This window comes from Protopterus annectens, chromosome 7.part0, assembly GCF_019279795.1.
Source record: "Protopterus annectens isolate FY-2018-M chromosome 7.part0, PAN1.0, whole genome shotgun sequence".
Taxonomy (NCBI): domain Eukaryota; kingdom Metazoa; phylum Chordata; order Ceratodontiformes; family Protopteridae; genus Protopterus; species Protopterus annectens.
In genome coordinates this window covers 1335613431-1335638564 of record NC_056739.1, presented here as the reverse complement: position 1 = coordinate 1335638564, position 25134 = coordinate 1335613431, and positions in this window count along the sequence as shown.

Genomic DNA, 25134 nt, shown 5'->3' with positions numbered 1-25134 from the left:
GCAGGTGCTGTGAAGAACGCTTCTGGCTAACATCAAAGACTGAAACAGTACTAATATCATGAACTTTAATCGTACTTTGACTTAGGAATGGGATCCATTCCCATTATGGTATTAGAAACTCAGAAGACTTGGGGAAATTAAAAAAGTAAGAAAGTTGCTAATATGCTGGACGATGATGGCAAATTTCTAGAAATGAGTACAATCTATAAATGAGGATTATAAATGTACTTGCTTTGATACAGACTAAGTAATACAGACATGCATAAAAGTAATAAATAAGAATCTCCATTTGACTACAAGCACGAATTCACAGAAAGTCATTCAGTTTAGTTCTTGGTAAGATTAACGCATTACCTTCATATAAGATAAGAAAGTTTTACAGGTTGCCATTCCTTAATGTACTAATGCAGGATGTGTAATCTTTACTGTTTGCAATGTTCTTAACCCTTTGTAGTCTGTAATATGTTGCTGAACATTAGGCATTTATGTCAGTAAATTATGCATTTGCTGACAAACTGGCCTGGGCTGTGGATTTATTGGTTTTGTGTTCCACCCCCCCCCCCATCTGATTAACAAAGGAAGTAAATAAGTAAATGAATAATGCAGTTCTAAATTTCTAGATTAATCTCGGCAGAATAAGATTCTACTACTTTGTTTTCCTTGAAGATGTTCATTATTCAGAGCCAGCCTCTATGTGTAGACGTTGGGGTTCTGAAAGCTTACACTGTTATATACCAGCTGATTTGTGATCGTGATGGGGGGTAGATGAGACCATCTCTACTTATAGTTTCCCTTCTGAGAAAGCAGAATAGAAGAAATTGTTAAATAAACTTACTTATAATAAACTTAGTTGGAACTGTGAGATCCCTTTAGGTTTTATGCACATAACCTCTGTTTTTCCTTTTACTTGTTTAAAAAATAAAACTCAAACTTGCCATGAATGATGGCATGGCATGGCCAGATCCCCAGAATCAAGAGGAAAAAGGGATCTGGCAGGTATGAGAAAGTAATACAATACAAAATAAATAATTATCTGGCTAATATTTTTCTGCTTTAAAATGAATCATAGTGGTCTTCATCTCCGAACATTTTCCCCCTGCCTGAGAACTTAAATACATAATATTTTTCTGTGTTACTCCAAAAGAGAGCATACAGCATTTTCCTTCACTCTGCTGCGTAATATAATTCAGTTGTGCATTATGCAGACATGCCCTCTCCTTCTTATCATTCTTATGTATTGTTACTGGTGTGATTGTGTTTGTTTTGTGCTAGAGTCTGCAGTTCACATTGCTAGTGGATTAGAAAACAGGAATCGCAAACACGGGGTCTCATCCTCCTTATCTTTTATTTGTTTTACCTGGTCTCTTGGAAAATCACCTACTGATCCGCTCATCTCATCTTTCTGTCTCCTCTGAAAGAGAATTTGAGAAGTCATTTGATTGCATAACTGAGTACTTATTCTTTGTTTTTTATGTATTTATTTATTTTTATCAATGTTTTAGCTGTATTGAGCATTGCCCTTTTTCAGAGGATACCTGAGAATATCCAAACAAAAAATCAGATTACTGTGCAAAAAATAAACATGTCACTTGTAGAACTTCTACTTCTGCTTCTAACTTGGTTCTAAAAGTGTGTTTTAATATCACACCACAACATTTCAGCTTCAACAAACAAGCAAGAAAAACTGGGATATATAACCGATTATCACGTGTTCAGAAAGTCAAACATATGATCAAGACCATATTATCAACTTTCTGAAAACTCAAACAGTGCAAAAATAATAAAATCTGTGTTTTGGCAGGGGCAATCACCCCTGCACCCCCATTTGGGGGAACTGCACAATCCACATTCCCTGCAAATTGTATATACTATGAGGTTGCAATACATTGGGGTAAAAGGCAAATGTTCTTATCCTCACTGAAGCACAGTCTCAGTACAACCACATGTTTTTGGAAAGTCAATGATATGGTCTTGACCATATGATGATCAACTTTCCAAACCCCTGGATAATCTGATGTAAACCCAAAAAAGTACCATTATGGGTAGAAATGACAGCATAAAAACAATAACTGTGAGATAACATTTTTTTCTCTCCTTTCTTAATAACTGCATGAATAGAATGAACACCTGCATGTTCTGTTTTATAGTGCGACATGGAGGTACTCCATTGCGGAACAGGAAATTCATCCCTGGTGTGGTACCTATGTCTCTAATGGTTCATTTCCTAGGCCCCTGCTTGCAAATGTTTTATCTCCCAAGCCCCCACTTACACTTATCAAGAGTACCAGAACTTGTCAGAGGTTTGAGATGCGTGGCTAGGTTTAAAAAGGCCTTACACTTGTGACGTCCGTGCCCTGGCCCAGCAATCAAGGAGCCTCAGTCCTCACCACTAACACCAGGGAGGTCGTCTCCTAGAAGAGGAAAGGATAACTAATACACACAGTAAAGTACAAGTTCCCTTAAGTGCACACAGAGCTCACAGTCAGTCTGGGGCTGGTTGCTCCCTTGCTCACCAGGTCCCCAATAAGACTCCCCACTGACACAGTTATAGGGTCCAGGTCTCAGCCTAACTGGGCAAGCTAAAACCTCCAGCACCCTCTCTGTCCAACCAATGCTTCATGTCCCTGCCAAGTAGCTGACACAACACACACTTTGAGATAAGTATTTATACAACTTCACAGACACTCCTGGGAAAGACTGACACAGATCCTCCAGCTGTGCCCCTTTACCCAGACTGTACAGTAGTAATTACTGCCACCACCCAACTAATAATATCAGCTAGTAAAAGACCCTTAAAAGGGTGTCCAATTATTGCTGTGCAATATTATTATCCAGTGGTAATGTGACTGTACAGTCTAAGGCTTATCAGAGTGGTCTGTTACAATAAACTCTATATAAATATGCAATGTACTTTAGAGCTTATCTCTATACAAACCAGCCACAGGTAGAAGGTTTTAAAAATATTTAATAATAAATAATTAAAACACAAGACAAAACTACTACACCACAGAGATATCTAAGAGTTCAGAGATCACACAGAAGCTTAAAATAATATCGTAGGAAAGATCTGATTACACAGAAAAATACTTAATCTAACATTCTAATCTCTAACTAATCTTAAGAGAAAACACAGTGCTACAATCCTTCTTACATACATAAAGAGCATAGGCAGTGCTGGGTTAGATGTCCAAAGTCAAAATGCTTCTTGTCTCTTGTGAGAAATAGTATCTAAACATTACTCACAAACATGTCTCTGGGTCCTCCCCAGATTACATCATTTTTGACACTTGCACTGAGTTTCCAGGCTAATAGAAACTCCATTTACATTATTTAGCAAGCTAACACCTGCACAGGAGAATACAACATTAAAAGGCATTTCGCATATACACTCTAGCAATTAGTCCTTAGTTAACACAATAGACAGAATGTCTTCAGCCAGCCTGACCGGAACCAACTTTAAAGATCAAAGAATGTCATAAAATCATTTCAATTGACACATTTGAAAGGCTTGGCTTAGTTTTTCTTTGCAGCAACGGGGCAATGTTGTAACAATCTTGAAGTTCACATTTTACAGTGTTTTTCTTTCATTTAAAAACACACACCTGTATTTTACATTTATTTATACAAATAATAGAATTATGTATTAAATTCTATTTGACTAGGCTGGCAGCCTTCGCCTATCTTTGTCCAGTCTTCACAACACCTATGAACTTATGTAACTTGCTTACAAGTGTTATGACTTTTGGATCTCATGCTAGTTTTTTTTTCCATGTAGAAAAACTGAAAATTTTATGTGGGTCACCATAAATAAAGTGAATGAGGTTTGAATTCATCACAAGAATTTTACAAAATGCTCTATTAACTCCCGCTGTCAGCTTCCCACATACTCCTTAGCAGCTGCTTTTAAAACTAACCATTCATTAAAATATCTAGGAATATCCTTCCACCAAGATCCTAAACAATCATATACAAATAACGTTATTAATCTCTGGTCAGACATACAAGATGATATGGGCAGATGGACAAAACTTCAACTTCCATTCCTGGCTAAAATAGCCATAATCAAAATAAATCTTTTACCCAGATTTCTATATATATTTAATGCCTCCAATACCATTATCAACCTAAAACTCTTCAAAACCATTCACTCCAAAATTTCCAAATTTATTTGGGTCCCCAAATCAGTCAGAATCAGTTATAATAAATTGACATACCAAAGACAATGGAGGGTTCGGGCTGCCGGACTTTAAACTCTACTATGATATCATAAACTGTAATACACTAATAACAATAGCCGACTATACCCCTTCACCACAACAACGGTCTCCAACCTGGGTCAAACTATTACACAACTATATCAAAACACTATCCATAACCCCAGAGCCCTCCCTTTCCTTTACAATGAAAATTTAAAAAATCTTAAAATATACCCAATCATTAAACATAAAATCACTATCATACAAAGGATGTTCAAATCATTAAACCTATATTATGCATTCACCTTCCCTACAACCTATTAACCCCAATCTCAAAATGAATAACAGCATGATTAACCTAAACAGTTATCCCCTCCTCAAGAAACTAACCATCTCTGCTATATTTCCCTTCAAGAACAATACTATCACTGAAATGAGAACACAATTAAAGCTCCCTAAAAGCTGTGCAGTCATTTTAAGGCAAATTTGAGACCTTAGCCGATATATCATAGACAATCCTGATATCAATGCAAATGACATTCACGCCTGCAAAACCATGTGGAACCTCCTATCCTCAAACAAAAAAAGGCTGTCTGACAAATCTATCAATCAAAATGCAAAAGAAGTTATTTATTCTAGTTACTGGAAGAAATTCAATCCTTCAGTCACAAACAAACAAATAACTCAAGCGATCCAACTTACCTCCAAACTTATTCCCCTTAAAAAACTTTATGCACAGATCCTGATACTTCATAATGTCTATCTCACTCCAGTCATTATAAATAAAATATACCCAACCACCTCTCCATTCTGTTCCTATTGTGATAATCACAACATAGGTGCCGGAACCATAGAGCGAGGGGGGAGGGAGCACCCCCCACTTTTACAGCTGCAAGACCTGTAAGGACTCGTGTGCATCACACTCTATTTAAACACAAAAGTGCATGGAAAAAAAATACCTGATCACATCAAGCCTGCCACGGTAGCTGGTCTGCTCCTTTTTATTTCTGCAGTAGTCGTAGCTGGTATTTGTGTGTTTTATTTCTGCAGTAGTAGTAGCTGGTGTGCTCCATTTTATTTCTGTAGTAATAGTAGCTAGTGTGCTCCATTTTATTTCTGCAGTAGGAGTAGCTGGTGTGCTTTGTTTTATTGGTTCTTCTTAAATCTGTTCTCCAGTACGATAGTTAAGGTTATGCTCTGCTAATTGAAGGGGCTGGGTTGTGGAAAGCATAGTGTGGGAAAGCTGGAGTTTTTATATTACAAGTACAGCACGTTGTGAAGGCCTCTGGAGAGCGGAGGGATGGTGGGTAGATTACAGTACGAGTAACCAGAAAGTTTTGCATTAGTAGGCTCTGTAAATGTTCCTCTGTGTAGAGCGGATGATGTAAGGATTTGTTTGGGGTGACTGTGTGGACTGCGTGATTGACACAAATGCTCATTTACATGTTCGCATTATAGGATTTCCGAGTCTGAGATGTAGTTTTATTCATTTTTGTTAGTTATGGAATTTTTTTTTTTTTTTTTTTTTAAATAAAAGTGTGACTTTTTTGAAGGGTGCAAGAATATCTAATGTTCTTAGCATATTTTCGGGGGGGGGGGTTGTGCATGTGTAAAAAAATCATCTGGATTAAACTCTGAGACGTTGCTGGTGATGTGGTTTGCTGCGAATGGAGGCATTTTGGTGTAGCATTTATTCGCTTTTATTAGGAAGGAAAATATAAATAGCTACTGGAGTTGTGTGCAGTAGTATGCTAATTCTAAAACGCTGATTTAGCGCTAAAAGGCATTGAGATCTTGGCTTTGAAAGCTAAACAAAGCTAGCAATGATGAAACTTCAGCTGGGTTAAATAAATCAGTTGCTGGAGAGTAGGTTTTTTTTTTGGGGGGGGTGAGAAAAATGACAAGGTAGTAGGAAAGCGGGTATGAAGTCAAATTGACTCACCCCAGGTAATGCTTTCCCTGAAGTTGACTCCAATGGTGCGGACTCTCCTGAGGAGGATATTACATTTGGAGAAGCCATCTCTAGGATGAGGGACTTTTTCAAATGGGAAAGCTCCCACGTTTCTGAAGTGCAAAATAGGTACTATGACCTCTTACAAATGGACTCTCCTTCCCCTTCTGCTATCCCACCTGTGTTACCAGCCTTTCAGCATGCCCTCCTTTCAGCATCCAAAAGCCCTGATTTTCAACCTCCTACACCCAAAAGGCCAGACAGGTTTTAAGTCCCTGGGGACAGTAACTATCTGTTCTGATGCCCTGTTGCAGATCCAGCTGTGATTTCAGTATCTGCAGATATACCTTCTAGATTGCTGCCCTCCACTACCCTTTTGCCCTCTTGTAAAGACAGTAAAATGATGGAGAGGCTTGGGGAAAAGGTTTACACCTCTTCTACTCTGGCTTTTAGGGCCATTAATTGTCAGACACATATGTTTAAGTATATTCTGGCCTTACTTTTCCAGGCTTCAAAATTGCTGACTGATCTTCCAGACTCTGCAGCCAAGTCACAACTCTCTTCCCTTCTGACATTTTCTTTTCAAGTTACTAGACACTCCATAAAATGCAGTTGTGCTGCAGCTGAAGTCTCTGCTAGATCACCAGCATCTGGATCTGTTCTCAGGAGTTATTCTTGGCTGAGATTGCATTCTATGCATGATGATTTCAAGACAAACCTCATGTATGCACCGCTGGACAATTCCGCCCTTTTTGGTGCAAATGCTGCTGCTGCCCTCTTCAAATCCCCAAAAGAGAAGGGCAAAGAAATGCATGAACTGAAACATATTTCTATTTCCCCAGTTCCAAAATACCACTGAAATTATCCCTGCAAGACAAAGTTTATAAAGAAAAAGACCCATGCTCCTTCTCAACCTAACAAGAAAGGTACACGCAGGTAGACTCAACCTAGGTCTCAGCACAAAAGCCCCCCTTTCCGGACAAGAAAGGCAGTCTGTGACTACCTGCCCATACTCACAGAAATTCCTCTTTCTCAGTGCCTTTTTCATTTCCTCTGTTCTTGGACAAGCATAACCACAGACAAATGGGTTCTGTCTCTTGTCCAAAACTGATATTTTATGATTTGGAAATCCCTATCTCCTTTCATGGGCATCCCACCACCCCCAAGGGACCAGCTCCATCTTTTTCCATGATTCAAGATTTGATTTCACAGGTGACCATACATTTAGTTCCATCTATTCCAGGATGTTGTTAGTCCCCAGGAAAGATGGTCCTTGGAGACCAATTTTAGACTTATCCCAGCTCAATCTTTTTCTAAAAGTCTCCAATTTCAGGATGCTGACTCTACAAACTCTGTTGTTCCTTTTGCTCCCTCAGGCCTTTCTGGTTTCCCTAGGCATCAAGGATGCATACCTTCATATTCTCATTCACACTCTGTTCAGGAATTTATTTTACAGTTTTCTGTTGCTTCCTCATTTTCAGTTTTGTACTTTGTCCTTTGGACTCTCTACGGCTCCAAGGGTATTCACAAAGTTTTTTCTTCTGTCATTGCCTTCTGCAGACTGCAGGGAATTCTTATCTACCCTTACCTGGATGACTTGCTTATTCAAGCAAGGCATCCAAATATCCTGCAACAGAACCTTCAAACCACCATCTCCTTGCCCTAAGCCTAGAATTCACTATCAACTACAAGTCTTCCCTTACAACTTCTCAATATCAGGCTTTTCTGGGCTGCAGGATAAGGACCGACCTTATTATGGCCTTTCTACCTTTGGGAAAATGCAGTCTGTTTTGACTTCCAGCAGTTGCTTCCTCTTACCTCACTGACAGAGTCACTGTGTTCCTCAGGATGCTAGGGTTCATGGCTTTTGTTATACCAGTGCTGCCCTTAGCCAGACTTCACATGTAGAAGTTTCAGTGGTACTTGAAATCACTCTGGTCCCAACATGCTCACCCTCTGGAGTTTGTCCTTCCACTCCTACCTTGCCTGAAGAAGGAATTGCTTTGATGGATTCAACAAATATCTCAAAATCCAGGACTCCCCCTTCAGCCACCTCATCCAATTCAGGAGCTGTTTACAGATGCCTCAGACCTGGGGTGGAGAGCAACATTGAGGAACCTAAAGGTCCAAGGCCAGTGGCCTCCTTCACTTATGAAGCAACACATCAACATCAAAGAGATGAGGGCTCTGATTCTTGCCCTTTGAGTCTTCCATTCATCTCTTCAACCAGGTAACTTGAAACTGTTTATAGACAACATCACAGTACTTTGGTATGTGAACAAACAGGGAGGAACAAAGTCATACCTACTCTACAGGTTAGCACTCCAGTTCTGGGAGATTGCCATACAAGCAACGATCACATTAACAGCTGTTTACATTCCCTCAGCTCAAAATGTTCTAGCAGATGCACTGAGCAGGTCCATGACAAAAGCCCATGAATGGATGATCCACAGGGATGTGTTTCTGGACATTCTGCACTGGTGGGGTATGCCTCAAGTAGATCTTTTCCCCTCCCCCCTGTATATAGAACTTCCAAAATTTTGTGCCAGAGTTCCACATCGTCTTGTATGGAAGGTGGACACCCTATCATTCTCATGGAAGGGGCTGTTTCTCTACACATTCCCCCCTTCCCACTTATCAGAAAGTCCTGCTGAAGATTCAGCAAGACAACCCAAAAATCTTGCTGGTGACTCCCTTTTGGTGAAGACAAAATTGGTTCCCTCTTCTTCTGCAATTAGCCAAGGGCAATCATCACAAGTTACCTCACAGGGTGGTGTTTCTCACACAAGATAAGGGATCTGTTATTCACCCACGTGGCAATTCTGGATCTGACTCCCTGGGTGATAGGCTTCTGATTCCTTTCAGACACCTTTACTCTGAGGGCGTGCTTCTAGTCCTGCAGGAGGCCAGGAAATCCAATAAAAGGAGATCCTACTTATCCAAATGGAAGAGGTCCTCAATCTGGTGTCTTAACGGGTGACAACATCCATTTTCAGTGGATATAGCCCTAGTCCTCTCTTATTTGTGTGAACTGCTCAAGGCTGGATTGGCTTACTCTTCATGTAAAGCTCCCTTAGTAACCATTTCTGCATGTCTGCCTTTATCTCCTCCTTTAGCTTCTAGGCTAGAAGTTAATTTTTTTAAAAGGCATCCTTCACATCAGACCTGCTAGGAAGCCTGTTCCCTCCTCCTTGGGATTTGAAATTTGTTCTGGAAAAACTGACACAGACACCCTGTGAACCTGCAGCTTCATCTTATTTGAAAATTTGCACATGGAAAATTGTTTTACTGGTAGCCATCACTTCAAGCTTTTAATAGTTTAACAGCCCTTTCTAATTTTCCACAGGGATAGGGTGTCTCTTTGTACCAACCCTTCTTACATACCTAAAGTGGTTAATGGCTTGTCCCTTAACCAATCTATTCACTTACCTACCTCTTTCCCTACTCCTCGAAACACAAGCGAAAGGGTGCTTCACACCTTGGATGTACATAGACAACTCAGATTATACCTGGACAAGATCAAATCAATTATAATGTATGAGCAACTGTTTGTTTCTTTTCAGTCCAGGGTGCTGGGAAAACCTGTCTCTAAACAGACTATTTCCGCCTAGGGCCATTTCTTTCTGCTACGTGTCTTGGGGAAAACACTTTCTTCCTCATTTAAAGCCCATTACACTACAGCTGTATTCTCCCCTTGGGCCTTCTTCAATGGTCTAGACACTGCCTCTATCCTGGAAGCAGCTACTTGGTCCTCTGTCCACACCTTCACCAAACTACAAATTGGACTCTATCTTGAAATCCAGAGCGGGTTTTGCCAGGGTAATTCTGCATGGTTTCATGAAGACTTCCTCTGCTCCAACCTCCCTTTCCCACTCATGAGCTATGGTACTCTGCCTCATGTTATGAATACTGTAACATGGGAGTAGAAGGGCATAGAATAGTTGTGTAAAGTCTTACCATATCCATATATGTTGTTCTCTTCCATATTCCATTATTCTATCCCACCCACCTCACCCCATGGTTCATGGTTTTCCTTTGGATGATATTTGGTTTACCTCTTATCCTTGGTTTGGTGTTCTGACTTGGGCATTTAGGATGGTACATGCAACCATCAATTTTATGGCCTATGTCAGCTGCATCCTCCGTGCAGTGTCGCACGTGTCTAGCAGTAGTTTAAGTCTTTCGTATACTGGCCAGACTTTCAGGTCGCCTAGGCGGGGAATCCCTCAAGTTATGAATACTGCAACATGGAAGAGAAGGACATCTATGGTTACTATGGTTATGCTAAGACAACTACTCTTTCTACAGGAAATAGGGCAGGGTGGACAACAAACTTACTTCTGCATGCTGGATCTTCTACCAATAGAATTAATTTTCAGAAGTGGAAGTGTGTGTGGTCCTTGTTTGGCTTTTTATTCATTAATTCATTCTCTGATAACCCACGTAATCTGTTTCAAGCCACCATGATCTAGTTACATCCAGGCAAATTAGTATGTTGAGCTAAAACAAGGAGGATGTCTGGGTGGGTTTCCAGTCTATTAAAGGTAGGGAAGAAAATGTTTTTTGCTAGGCCTGATGACGATTTTGCAAACCATGCTATATTTGCAGCAGTGTTTTCTTGTGAACTTCTTCACAGCACAGCATATATTAACTACTTGACACACAGGTTAAAAGAAACTTCATGCAGAAATGGAAACAGTACCTTTTAAGTCATAAAAATGATTTTAAACATGAGCTGAAAAGTGTTAGCTGTCAGAATGATAAACTATCATAAGAAAGGCTCTGGTGAAAATATGGAGTAAAAATGTCACACATCATGAGGTCCTGTTTCCAGAACGAAGTGTCAGCTCATTTGTTTAGGCTGTATTTTAATATAGATATATACATATATATATATATATATATATTATATATATATATATATATAGCCCAGACATGCAGACAGAATATCTAATGGGGCTGACATTTTTTTTCAGTTAGAGTGACAGAATGATAGATGGTATAAGTTGGGCTGTTCTGCTTACTGTCACTTCACTTTAACAGCTACTGCATTTTCAGTTAACGTCAGTTTTTATAGAAGCATTTTTTTTATTTCTTTTTGATTATAGTGATTAAACATTTTAAATGGAAAATGGGCGCGAGCTTTTTTTTGACTTAGTGTCACTCTAGGAACCAGCTACTTTGTTATTGTTTACCTTCTTCTTTGTTTGCCTTGCCATCTTTTTGCATGAATTACTCTAACTCTCTTCCTCTCCTTCTTAGACAGAATGCCCTTCCTTCTTGAGCCCCCTCCTTCAGCTTGCCATTAACCTCTCAGCAGTGCTCAGGAAGTAAATCCCATACTCAAGTGACATCTTACAGGTTCAACTGCTACAAATGCTTCAGAAAGGCTCACTAAACTTCCTATGGTGCATATTGAATGAACATCTCTGTGCATATGCTGTATGTTTAAACCTTACGTTGCTACCTTAATAAAACTCCTGTAAAGTTAATCTATAAACTGTACTGGACAAGCAAAAACAGCTGCATTCCCAGTGCTTCTTTTACAACTCCAGAACATTTCTTCGTTACATTTTTAAAATTGTTTATGATTCTGCCTTACACATAATGCATGTTTTGTAACATGGATTCCTGTTATCTAGTTTTCTCTGAAAGGACTGCTCAGTTATGTCTACAGTGGTGAGGAAATCATTCTATGTTGGGCAACTTATAAACAAATGTAGGGCATCTAAGTCCAAGGAAGTCATTGTTCCACTGTATTCGGTATTCATCAGACCTATCATTGAGTACAGTGCCCCCTTTAGTATGTACTTAACCAGGTATATCCAACAACTAGAATGTCCACAGAGATTTCTCACTAAAAGAATACAGGGCATAGATAATATGTCCTATGCATACCGTCACAAGGCCCTATCCCTGTATTCTGTCTCCTTTTTTTGAGGCTTTTGAGGGGAGGCCTATGCCTGGCATACAGGGCATTGTGAGACCCCACTCTGATGGACCTGCATATCCACAAAACAAACAGTACCAGAATTACCCATTCTAAAGACTTAAACCATGCCTGTGATATTAATAGGACCTGCTGGAGAGAGGTATGTATCCCAGAGACTATGGAACAGGCTCCCCATCCATGTGAAGCAGAGTTCCTCCCTAAGCGAATTCAAGTGCAACTTGGACAACTGGATGAGAAACCGGAAATTCATCCCTGGTTTGGCACCCATGTCTCTGATGCAAACAGGTAACCTATAAATGGTTCATCTCCCAGACCCGTGCTTCCACTTATCAAGGGAATCAGAAATCGTCAGAGATTTGGGATGCATGGCTTAAAAAGGGCCCTTTGTAGTTTTTAACTTAGTAAACACTTATGAACCTATGAAAATTCAGTCAGTAAATAACTAAGTAAATGTGTGTTTAGCACTCTCAATTTTTTTGTTTACTAAGCATTGCATCAGTGTACTGTAGAGGGAATCAAACATTAGAAGCTCATTGTATTGGATTTTGTAATATATTACAAATGCTGTCTTTGAGCTATCAGGAAGAAAGGAATGCTATCCTAGTTAGCTGTTCCACATTCTTTTTTCATAATTTGTCCTTCAAATAGAAAATAGTGCATTTACAATCATATTTGAAGCAAAGTAAAAAAAAAAACTTCTTGATTAAATTTTAGGAGGACGACTGTAGATGTATCTGGAAAGTAAATAGTCACCTTGACTTTCATCAAAATTGACATTTGCAAATGTTATACTAATATCAAAAGCTTCTTAAATATTAGGAAGTAGGTCTAAGGTGAGACTGCGAAGATAGTTGTGCAGATGCAGCTTTTTTGAAATCACATCCAGTTTTTTAGTGAAATCCACTAGCTCCACTGTAAGAGGTACTCTTCGAAGCCTTACTTAATACCAGACATTGTCTGCTGTTGCCTTCTTGTGGGAAGTTAAGCATTGCCCTCACCTGATGTGCCTGCTTGTAAAATGTGTTGTTTAATCTACTGATCCCCAAATTATGTTGTAAGCATGACATTTCCTTTTTTAGTTGACCTCTCACCTTCTTTTAACATTTGCTCTGATCCTTAATCTGTTTTCTGTGTAAATATTTGATGTGGTACTCATTTTGTATTCTTTAATGAAGTAACTTTTGCCCAGTGAGCCAGCATTGTGGCTGAAAGGGTCTGTTAATCAGCCCTCACTTGGTTATCAAAACATAATAAGTAAAGAAAAAAGAGAATTTTCTTCTGTTTATCACAACTTCTTTTCTCACAAAAGTTCATTTTTCAAGTGTTGATCTTCAGATGCTATCCATGTAACCAGTTTCCCTAGGAGAACGACTGTGAGCACATCTCTTGAGATACCTCTCAACTGTCCAGATTTTTGCAGAATGGCCAGATTTTTGCCTTGTATTTTTGGCTTGTTTCTTATAAAAGCTTATAAAAGCTGTGGTTTTCAGACAAATCACTGGGATGATTGGGGGATTGAAGTTACTAAATAATGACATACATTTGAGTTTCAGACTTTATATCCTTCAAAAAAACACATGCTAAGAAAAATCCTGTTATTCTGTCAACTTTCTAAGTTTATAAGAGCAGTATTTAAGTCTGTCCCCCAGTTATATCAGGCTTCGTCCAGATTTCTTGCTCTAAGAGGTATGCGTAGTTACCACCCCCCAGCAAATCAGCTTTAGTCCAGCTCTCGATGAGACACCAATTCATCATAGGACACTAATCATGTACATGTGTGTGCATGCATGCATGCACACACACACACACACACACACACGCGCAAACACACACACACACGCACGCACACACAAACACACTTTTGATGCTTGACAAATCACCTATCAGTATGTCTTTCAGGTGTGGGTATAAGCCAAAGACCCACACAAGAGCCAAAACAGGTATAGAGGTGACAAGCAGACACTGCATGGAAGAAAGACCATATGAGAATCGGAAGTACAAACACTGTGAGACAGCAATGCTGATGGCTTTGCCACTACTTTTAAACTAAAACCCAAGGCATCTACATACTTTTTAGGGTAGAACTTGTAGACTAAGTTTGGAAATACATAATTACCCTCACCTGCTCAAATATGTAAGTTTACTTCTTGAAACAGAGAGAGATGTATTTGTATAAAAATTGTCACTTACGTGATGCCTACCTACAGTTTACTAAACAACAGTGAGGCAACATTAACTTATCAGGCTTGATAGAACAACTAAGTAACACTGTCATTTTAAAACATTAAGATATTGGTATATTGTTAGGGTATTTCATTGTAAGTCATAATTCATAAATTTTTTTATCATGGATACTAGCAAATTGATGAGAATGTACATATTTGTTAATCAGAGTTGATACTTTTTCAAGTTAAAAGCAATTTAATGATTTAATGCACTGATGATTCAGTGACCTTCTGCAGACAGCACATCTTAAAGATTAGGGTTAACAAAGCCTATCTACAGTAGGAATGCCAATAATACAGAAATGTGTTGGACAGCATGGCTTAGTAAATGTTAAGTGCATTCATAATATGCATATGTTAAAAAGCCTTTGTGTCTGTTTTTTCAGTTTGCACAGTATGAGATCATCCTTTAATTAATGCTAACAATAATGCTTTGTGATGGATATTATCGTACACTGATGCTTATATTGTTGAATGACTCCATTTCTACAATGATGAATATGATTAAAACTGTTTATGCCACTTTCTTTCACTCTCATTATAGCTATATCTATATCGATCTGTATATATATATATATATATATATATATATATATATATATATATATATATATATTTTTTTTTTCCTACCCATGCAGAGGACACAGCCCTTAATGTGTGTCTTGATCTTTGGTAAGAAAATGTACAAATAATGTAGATCCCTTTGTTTTTATTAAAAATGACCCATAGTTCTATATTTGTAAGAAAATATATATCCAGAACTGGCAAAATGCACTTGCACCATATCTGCAAAGAAATTTTGGTACCAACAGTATTCATGAGGAAAACACCATTGCAGCAGGTGTCATTTGTCAGTATGCCAGTAGAGCTCTATCATGAGGCTAGCCTGCAGTCAATATTGCTGCATATGGCACTGACTAGTGGCAGAAAAGAATGGATGCATCCACAGGATCATCTCAGTTGCTCATTTGAATGCTCAGGTAAGTGTTAAATGTGCTTTCATGCTGAGAAGTGCAAAGTGATACGATATGGTGAAAAAAATAGCAGAGTAGTCAACTACAATTAGTATGTCTACAGAATATCTCTTTCAGAAAACTAAAGTATGAGTATTGATAATGCAGAGTGAAGGTAGGTGTAGGGTGTTTTCAGTAAAGGTTGATGACTTCTTGAATGTATAGTAAAGGAAACTTTGTAGTAGGCAAGGAGGATATTATTCCCTTTGTTAGTAATTCTACTCAGATTCTACCTGTAGCTTTGTGTACAGCTGATAGTACCTGAAGTAAGTCATGTGGTTGGAGGATTGTACTATAGAATAACAGAAGCATTCCGCATCCTACATTGAACGTTTTGAAGAAGACTTGAGCAAATTAAGTATGGATATCTTGGAAGAGGAGAAATAGTTATCATCCATTAAGCATTGTGTCTTTGGGTATAAATAAGCAGTCCTCTGTAATTCAGCAAGTTTGTGGGTGTGGAAGTGAAGCATCATGGTCTTTGAGCATAGAGAAACAAACCTAATATTACCTTCTTGCTGTACAGCCATGCAGTGTCAGTCTTACTCAAGACACCATTGTACGAACTGACATTTCTTTTCCCAATGTAGTTGTTAGGTCATTAGTTAGTTTTTCTGGTTGAACTCATCAAGATGCAAACATGGTTAAAAATGTATATTAAGTACATTAAAGAGCTGTTAATTAGATTCACTATTATGTGAGCTGGCTGAGGAGGAGGTTATGGCAGTGAAGAGCAAGAGACTGCATGAAAAGCTTGTAAGAGTGCCATTAACTGGGTATGAAGAAGAGTTTGTCAGTGTCAGGAGAGGTACATGGTCGAGGGTTTTACAAGGACCTCTCTGCTGGCTTCCTGGACGATGGCTTCACATGACATGCTGTTATTCAATAGTGAGGAATGATTACGTGAAAAATAGCATGAAGATGGTCTCTGATGGTTAGTGGTCAGAAGATGCAAAGAATAGGTGGTAACGTTTTATACTTGCTGTCATATTTTAATCTTCTGTATGTAACAACAAACAAAAGTATACAGGACCAAACCACGGCACTCAGACTAAAATAAATAAAACGTTTTATTCAATTAATTTGACTACTTATAATTTATAATTCATTTTTTTGTCTTATTTAAAAAACCCTTTTCAGCCATAAGCCAAACCACTCCAAAAAAAAAAAAAGCTAAGATTAAGTAATATATAGTGTGCATTGTTTGGTAAATTCAGTCATCATATGGGGAAATCAGAATACCTACAAATAGCCCACACCAACAGGAGAAAAATGTGAAAACTGTATGCAGATGTTGGACAGAGGCTATAACTTGGGACCTGGTCTGGAGCAATGAGACAGCGATCTTACCACTGAAACATGGTCCAGAATGAACTTTAAAACTACTGGTGTGAGCTGCAGTGGAGTTAATGGAATTTGGTAGCCATTTCCAAAGATAAGGAGGTATAGAGTTATTTATCATTTCAGCACTGTCCAGGAGGTTGGTAAACTTCATGAGAAATGATTGAAGGGAGATATACGTCCCCTTCACACAAGTGGTTGAAAGATTGAGGTGGAAACTGCTGGAGTAGTAGTGTGAACTCATGCTTAAGGAATGTGATGGAGGTGCTGATGTTAACAGTACAAAAATGTCTAACAGTTTTTAGAGGGCATCACCCAAGCCAATATGGATTTATTATGGTCAGTAAATCCAATGAAGCTCTTGAAGTGTGTCTAACTAGGATACAGTTCAGAAAGTGAAAATGACCTACTTAGGCTATAGCAATGTTGGTGGCATAAACATTTGCAAAACCTTTTTCACCCAGTGTGGTACCATAGTTAAATGTTAGCTGTTTTTTGGGTACAGAGGAATTCAGAGGTCATTCTGAGGCTGATCCTTGTAAGTAAGTTCTTATGTGACACCGAAGAATGACTAAAAGAATAATGTGCGATTTTGCTGATGACACATTTTTTAACTGACAGTGGAGCACAGGATGGTATAGTAAGGTTGAGAAAAGACATGCCATTATTGGAGTAATGGTTCACAACTTGACAGCTTAATTTGCTGAAAGATAGTGCATTTGGAAATCAGAAACTCAGGAGAGTAATACCATACTGGAGGAGAAGGTGAATCAGCAGTAAAAGAGAACAGAGAGAGGATAATCACAACAAGTGACTTAAAAGTAAGAGGTCAAGGGCAGGCAGAGAAAGTTACAGAAGCATGAGTAAACCTCGTCTGTGTGTGTGTGTGTGTGTGTGTGTGTGTGTGTGTGTGTGTGTGTGTGTGTGTGTGAGCATCTATTTGTGTGTGTGTGTGTGTACTATTTGTGTGTGTGTGTGTGCCTGCATGTACGTGTATGTGTGAGCATCTATTCTTGTATGTGTGTGTATCTAATCTTGTGTGTGTGTGTGTGTGTGTGTGTCTGCATGCAAGTGTATGTGTGTGCATCTATTCGTGTGTGTGTGTGAGAAATCATCAGCTGAGTCTCAGCACTCCATGCAACAAGTGTTGACTGTTAATAGATGGAGGTGTATGTCCCTTTTTTAACCTCTTCTGCACCTTCCACTGGAGGGAGCAGCAACTAATAGTGTCAGAACACTGACTTGTGCCACAAGACTCACCAGCAGTAGAAGACAAGTTGTTACCCACTTGCAAAGATGGTTCATTGGTAGAGCTGTAGGGATACTGGAGTAGAAGGAGCGATGGGGGCACCTACTCTAGGTGCCACCTTGTAGGAGGTAGAGGCCAGCATATTAAGGTGCAAATAAATAAAGCAGACAACCACTTGACAGTTCAGATCTTGTCACTAAAAGCATTTGCATTTGTGATTGCCTTAATAACAGGATGCAAACTGTTATTGCCATCTTTAAATGAAAAGGGCTGGCTGTGCTATTAGGTTGGTACAAAACTCAAAACTTGTTATGGTCTTAAAAAAGCATAATGGTTTGTATGGTGGCATTAAGCAATTACAGATGCAATCTCTTTAAGGCAGTAGGGGGCACCAGACAGATGAGGTGCCCAGGGCACCAATTTTCCTTGCTACAGCTCTGTTAATTGTACCCCCATCTGGAGTACTGTCATTGTAAGTAACTAGACTTGATACACACATTTCTGAGACAGCAGTGAATATGGAACTGATTGCCTTGTAATATATGGTGTGAGGAGCAAAGGTAAGAGAAGAGTACATGAGAGAAACTCCTAAAGTCCTTGGGGGAATAGGGAGCGTTGGGTTTCATTTGACTATTGCTATCTTTACAAAGAGGTTTGATGACAAAGAGGATACAGTTTGAAAGTTCAAGGTGGGCAATTCACGGAAGACATAATGATATATTGTTTCATTGAAAATGTGGTGAGTGGAACAGCCTGTATGTAGAAATATTGTTAGAAATATTGTTGAGTATTATGTTTGTGATACTTCACTGTTTGACTTATCCAGTAGAAAGTGAAATCAGTAAAAAACGTGTGTCATGGAGTTCTAATTAGTGCTCAAAAATTAATGGTTCTGTTTCTCAAACCACAACTGTTATGCACCCTGGTGAGATTTTTCTTATTAGTGTTGGTAAAATGCTGTTGCATAAAATATTACATTGGTTTGGAGATGTGCTTTTATTTATTTTTTTTACCATTGTATACTGACTTTATAAATACCTGGATATGGATTTTACATTTGTCCTTTCACCTTTGTCTAGATTAAGATTTCTGAACTGTAATGCACAGTGCACCGTAGATCAGCTTTCCCTAGTATCAAAAGCAAGAAGCTTCTATCTAGTTAACATTTACTGCAGCAGTGTGCTATTTATTTGATGTATATTCACTGGAATAACAACTTTTAAAAACTGCGGTACTTAAAGGAGCTATACGCATGTTATACTGTATTTTCTAAGTAATAAATTGTAATTTTCCCTCACCTTAGCAACTGCAACAAATTCATTTTCTTCCACTAACATATACTAAGAGTGAAAAATTAGTGCATCACTTACAAAAAAAAATAAATCTAACTGCCAAGTGCCACACTTGTCTTAACAGCTTTGGACCGTTAATGTCTTTACTTCACAGTTCAGGATTCATGACAATTTAACTTTACATTTGTGTTCAGTTTAGATCACCGTGGAACATTCTCAAGAGAGCATAAACAGAAAATGTGGCTCTGCGGAGAATTATGTTTGTGACACTTCATTGATCTCATAAATGAGCTGTGGATTTTCTCAAGGTTGCCTGAAGGATGCGAAGAACTAATATACAGACATACTGGGGATGCTGTCTTCTTTCAGATAGTGTCAACAGATTTGCAATAAGTACATGTGCTGTCACATTCTTAAATTGGCTTACATCTTACAATTAATGACCAAAAACATTAATACCTGAAGGCTTTGCAGCGTTACAGTTGTTCAGAAAGCCTCTCGTTTTCAACTTATGTGTAAACTGCTTACAGTTGAATACATTTGTAAGGCTTAGCTGTGTCTGTTAATGATAGCGAATGTAAGATGGAAAATGACAAATGATCACAGTTATTTCAGGTTTATTACAGGAACAAAATTAACAGCACGCTCATTTACTTTAGCAATATAATTCAACTGAGGAAACCTTTGAAGGAAATTATTTACAGCATGTTTTGTATTCTCCTCTTATAGTTTTGTTTTTTTTTTCCTTTTAGTTTTCCCCTTAGGAAATGCAGAAAAACAGCAAAAGAATCTTAGCCAAATAATAATTGAAACTGTACTTTCAGAGGACATCTACTACCCATGCTTGTCATTGGATATACAGCTTTATTATTTCCATGTTAGTATGCCCTTCCCCAGTACTTCTGCTTTTTTGTTTTCAGCCAGATTGTTGACATCAAAATAAAGTTTCTGGTTCATCAAAGTGGTCATATAACTCCTTTATGTGGTAATTATATTTAATGTACTGTAGGATTTGGGGTAGGAAGGCAGTAAAAGGTTGTCTTTCTAGCAACACCTCAGTACCTCTGTGTTTGCCCTTCCCTTCATACCTGGAACTGTGTCTGTTCCTTAACCTGCCACTCCTTAAAACGATTTTCCTATAAACATGGAATGAACTAAATGTTTTGAAGGCTACTTTTAAATCTGACAACAGTACACACACACAGACACACCACACACCACACACAGACACACCACACACCACACACACACACACACACACACACACACACACACACACGCTCACACTCCCTAATGAAATGTTAGGACTCAGTGTTGAGTCCTGAAATTAAAAAAAAAGACAGAAATTACAGAAGAGCCATTACTGGACACAGCATTTCTCCTTTAAATTTGTTTAGTTTGCAGAGGGACACCCCCCCCCCCCCGGCACTGCCCATCATCATACCTCATAAGAAAGAGAATATTTTGAGAAATGGAAATCTCAGACTTAATATATCTAAATCCAGATTTTTGGTCATTTAGTCTCCATATTTCTGGACTCGATATGGTGAATCCCAGCATATCAAATAGTTACCCACAAGTTGCACTAACAAGAATCAGCACTGGCCAGTGAAGCAGGGATCACATCCTGTGGACTCTGGTTTAAAAAGTACAAGATGTTTTATTGTATTTCCTCTTGCAATCCATAGCTTGGTGTTTTCACAGAAATTAGTTGTGCTGCATGGCTACAGTTCCAGACCTGCCGAGAACTGTAAAATCCTTATTCTTAACTGTTTGCACAAATGTTCATACTTGCTATTTATTAGCAGTTACTTGTTTTGGCATTATGGAGCTGATGTTTTCATGAATAACATGGCTTAACTTCCACAGTTTTGCAAAAGTGATCCCTCTGTTTAAATAACTCGGCTTCCTTAAATCTGTAACTGTTGATTCAGGAACTTTGAGTCTAAATTGTTTATGGCTGTAAAACACTTTTGAGAGAGTTTTCTAGGACATCTGGATGGATTAAACTGTAAAATGTCATATATACAGTTGTTTATATAAAAAGCTTGTATATGTATATTGTTTAGAATAAATAACATAGCTGTATCTCTGTACCCCTTGGGTATTCCCAGCTTTGATCAGGAAAAACTTTTAATAACTTACCTTGCTCTAAATAAAAAAAAATCTAGCCATAGTTTCACTTTGTATTCCACACAATAACAACCTTAATGTGTTAGAAAACATACTTAATAGAGCTCATCCAGTATTGTATACGTGTAGCATCATTCTTGTCGACCTCATTCTACACTGGTTATCTAGTAACCAAATCTCTTCTTGTGTTACATGCAGTTTATATAATTTCAAACAATTTATCTGTTGCAGATACAATAAAACCTCCCAACAAATCTGCAATGGATTGAGTACTAACAAGTGACCCAAATAAAATAACCCAGGATGAGTTATTATTGGATACCTTAAGTGATCCACACCCCCATATATGGTTTTTGAGAATCCATAAAAAATTAAAAGTCCCATCTTCATGACAGTGAGAAACATTAGGAGTTTTAACAAGGAAATCTTTAATTTCACTCTGAAACAGTGCAACAAGTGTAACCTAAACTCCCTCTCAGTTGATGAGGCCACAGCTTTCTTCTTTACCCCCTACATTTCTTAAAATCCTCAGTCAGCAGAGTCAATCAAAAGAAAAAGGTTAAAACCAATTTGAAGTCAATGGTTATTATTTTCTACTACACAAATCATGAACAAATTAGATAACGCATTAAGTAAATAGCATGACAACAAACAGAGCTAAATTACTAAAGTAATAAGCAGTTACATAACCCTGCTAAGTCAAAAGTTATCTTGAGTAAAATGAGCTTCTAGAACAATCTTCAGTAAGCCTTCACTTCATAACTATTATCCAATCCCTACTTAAATTTTCAAACTAGACAACTCCACCAGCTGTTCACCCTAATGCAAAACCCACCAACACTTTCAACTTCAAACCTGTAATTATTAATACCATAAAAAATACTCCAGAAACTAAAACCAACAACTCTGAGTCCAGTTAAGACCCCTTATGAATACAAAAAAAAAAAATCTGTCAGTTTTCTGGCATACCCCATCTCTATTCATATTAATGCATCTTTCACTGAATCCTGTGTCTCTTTCTTTTGGAAACAATCTTGCATCTTAACACTACGTTAAGGAGGCACCTCAACTGATATTGCCAGCTATAGGCCTTAAGCCATTCTTCCTCTCCTAACAAAATCCTTTAAAAAATGCACACACACACAATTTTTATGCTACCTTAATGAAAACAGTCTTCTCTCTTCCTCCCAACCACAGTATCTTCCTCAGTACTCTTCTCCATAGGAACAATAATCTTAGTCTTAATGGTATTAGTCTTCCTTTTGACTTTGTGTAATACTTCATGCTACTAGATTAACTCAATAAACCTGAATGAATTCTCTGTTGTGGTTCAAATGTTATCTAGATAAGTCCTTAAAAGTTAAGTAAAAATAAATCTAACTCTTCTTTTCTTTCAATAACTACTGGGGTGTCACAGGTTCCATTTTGGGCCTACTTCCATTCAATGTTTACATAAATGATCTTGCAACTAAAAAGGTTACTGTAACACAGCATGCTGAAAATTCTACTCTCACCTGTTCTGCTTACAATTTACCAGAACTTGAAACCATCACACAAGATGCATTCTCTGCTGCTGAAGCAAACCTAGGAAACAATAAATTTTGACTTAACCAAACTTGTTCTCTTCACCCACCCCGGAGCAAACCTCTACAAACAAACTTAGTCACTTCATCCAATAATACTAATTGTGATGTAGTCTCACACATCACACTCTAATGCCACCATCAGTAACAGTCAAAATATGATCACCACTTCACAAACACTGTTATCAAAACTCTCAGAAAAATAGAACTCTCTGGAACTAAATCCTTCCTCTCTGAGCACAGCTACAAAACCATTGTTGTGTCTATTACCAACCATCCGTTACACTGCATCCATTTTTTACAAACCTGCAGGCTACTTTATTGAAAAAGATTGAATAATGTTGTAATAAAGTAGCCAAACTTGTTACAGGACTGCCTAAGTCGTCTTACCAATCCCTTACCACTGAAAAACGTAATTGGCTAGAACTTGCAAACTGCATTAAATTCTTCCAGCTAGAGACTGCCAACAAAATACTCTGTTAACCTAAAGGTGTGAGGCCAATTGTGTTATATTGCTTACTGAATCTTGGCAGAAGGTGATTTGTAGCTTTATTCATGCCAGTGATTCATTACGTAAAGATAGCAGGCTCACCTGAGGATAGGAGGAGATGTTTTTCTCCTTGTCAAAAACAATACCTTAAGTGAGGTAAGGCACATATCCCAAGCTAACCCCTCTTGTGATAGGGCTTCCATTTGGCTTAAGGCATACTCAGTCAAACACAGGATTAGTTTATACACCATACATCTCAACTGCTTTACTGGAACATGTTCTGAAAGAAATATACCCAACGTCTTATGCCAAAACCTAGAATAATGTCAGTGTTGATGATTTAAGACCCATACGAATGTCTTGCCTACAAAGGACTTGATCAGTTTGTTAGCCAAACAGCTAGACCAAGTCTCACAAGAGGTAACCATTCTTTCCTACACATTATTTCTAAAATAACTCATTAGGGCCTTAAGATCCTCATTCTACCTAATACCCTAAGTGACCATTACCCTGTAGTCTGAAAGTTGTCATTTAAAGACACTGAAGTCCCACTACACTTGTAATGGATAGAGCAGTACAAGAAAGGAGCCAGATCTACATGCCCTACCAAATACCATTGACTGGAGTACAGTGTATATGGAAATAATCCAAGTGTAGCACTATCCTGTTTCATCAACTAACTAGCTAAAGTACAAGGTACTTTTTTTTTTTCATTGACCTAGAGACACTCTGGGTATTACCTGACCTTGGATGACAGCTGAACTCAGAGCTGTAATAAAGCAAAGAGACAGTGCATGGAAGGCTTGGACAAAGAAGTGACCCCATGCTCATCGTGTTCACTTACATCAGGCATATTTACTGTTTAAAAAAAGAACAGAGATGCAACAAACTCAGTTAAATCTACATACATCAGAAACAAGCAATTGTCTCTAGTTAGAATCCCTAAGCATTTTTGCAAAACAATTAAAGAACTAACGGATAATATATTGGGATATAACTTGTCCCTCTTTGTGAGGGACAGTCCTTCTTTGGGCAGTTGTGTCCTGTAAGAAATAACTAAAAAACAGCAAATGTCCTGAGATTGTAGAACAAAATGTATTCTGTAAGTTTTCTTTAATAGTTGCATAAAACAGTTATTTTTTAACTGAAACACATAAATAGTATATGAATGGCATAAGCACCTCAATGCTACAAGAATAAACTTTTATTTTGACAAAAAGTGAAGCTCTGTCCATTGCACTGGTTTTATCTTGCAAAATCTCATGTTTCTACAAAAAATGTCCCACTTTGAGAATTTGAAAAGTGGCAATCTAATCATATCACTGGGTCTGATTCCTCTGTATTCTAAAAAACACAGCTACTAATTTTCTTGAAACTTGCAGAGACTACCTGTTTACAAGTTTAGACTCAGTTAAAAACTCTATACCTGAGCCGGTCTTTCACTTAGCACTCTCCTATTCCTTTGTCTTTGCTATACTCTATTATCAATTCCTAGCAGGAAAGGCAGTCTGTAATCTGCAGTCCAAACGTCTTCTTGACCCCATCCCAGCCTATCACCTTTACTTGTTTAGTTATTTGGTTCCAATGCATTGGTTCTTTTGTTAGTTTTTTTTTTTTTTTCAGTAAGTTCCAGCCCCATCTTGTCTGTTTTCTGTATCCATACTCACATTAATTTCTGTTGGTAAAATCTTCTTTCTTTGTTCCAATG